At 41.0% G+C, this 896-nt stretch overlaps 1 long non-coding RNA gene across 1 annotated transcript; it reads right to left on the reverse strand.

The window, feature by feature from the left end:
- LOC123083634 (uncharacterized) lies at positions 1 to 896 on the reverse strand. The gene is made up of 3 exons (XR_006439338.1): positions 613 to 896; positions 456 to 524; positions 1 to 364 (listed from the first exon to the last, which is right to left on the reverse strand). It is a non-coding gene; the product is annotated as an uncharacterized lncRNA (long non-coding RNA).

The raw sequence follows: 896 nt of genomic DNA on the forward strand, positions 1-896 counted from the left end.
AAACACAATAAGTTGACACATTTTATTGGATACTGTATCCAATTATTACAAAATGACGAGCACATTTTCGCAAGGAAATGGCACACCATCGAAACCCTTACTGGAAATATATGGAAAGGAATGGAACCGCGGGAGCTATCACACCTTTTCGATAGATGCAAAGAAACAAAAATAAGATTACACGGTACTGGATAGGACATGATGTCGAATTACTCAACGACATTTCGACTATCTCGGCATGAAATCCCGGCGCATAGACTTTCTTATGCAATAGCTGCGGCAAATTCAACGTCCTTGGTACAGACACGATCGCATCCAGTTGTGCAATTCTCTATGACATCTTTCTCTTGTTCACCGACGATGACTGCATGGAATATAGCTTGCATTAGAAACAATCATTTATAGACAACGAGCAGCAATAAGATAATCAGATGCATGTAAGGATTTAATCTTACAAGTGTTTGTGGTGTTGCAGACGGAGGACGTGCATCCCAACTTGCAATACTCAATGACTTTTGCTTCGTCTGGGAAAACAAACCTCGTGTGTTTAAATATAATTCTTTGTGCTTGAGAGGAAAATGAAAGAATGGAAAGAATATGTTTACAGTTTACCTGCTTTCGGGTAAAGATTGAAGCGATCACAAGGACGCACACACTTGTCAAGAATTTTGCAACCACACAAGCTTGCACATGTTTTGCGAGAGGCACCCGTGACACGGCATGCGTTATAGCAGTTTCTTCCCGAGGTGGAACAACAACAGCTCTTGGCTTCTACCTGGGCCTGCTGTATGACTAGAACTAGTATGACTACTACCATAATCACACTCTTACGACTATTGGTTGCCATATTCTCCGTGTATGTTTATCTCACAAAACTTGCTGATGATCTAAGACTT

This window comes from Triticum aestivum, chromosome 4A (genome assembly GCF_018294505.1).
Source record: "Triticum aestivum cultivar Chinese Spring chromosome 4A, IWGSC CS RefSeq v2.1, whole genome shotgun sequence".
Taxonomy (NCBI): Eukaryota; Viridiplantae; Streptophyta; class Magnoliopsida; order Poales; family Poaceae; genus Triticum; species Triticum aestivum.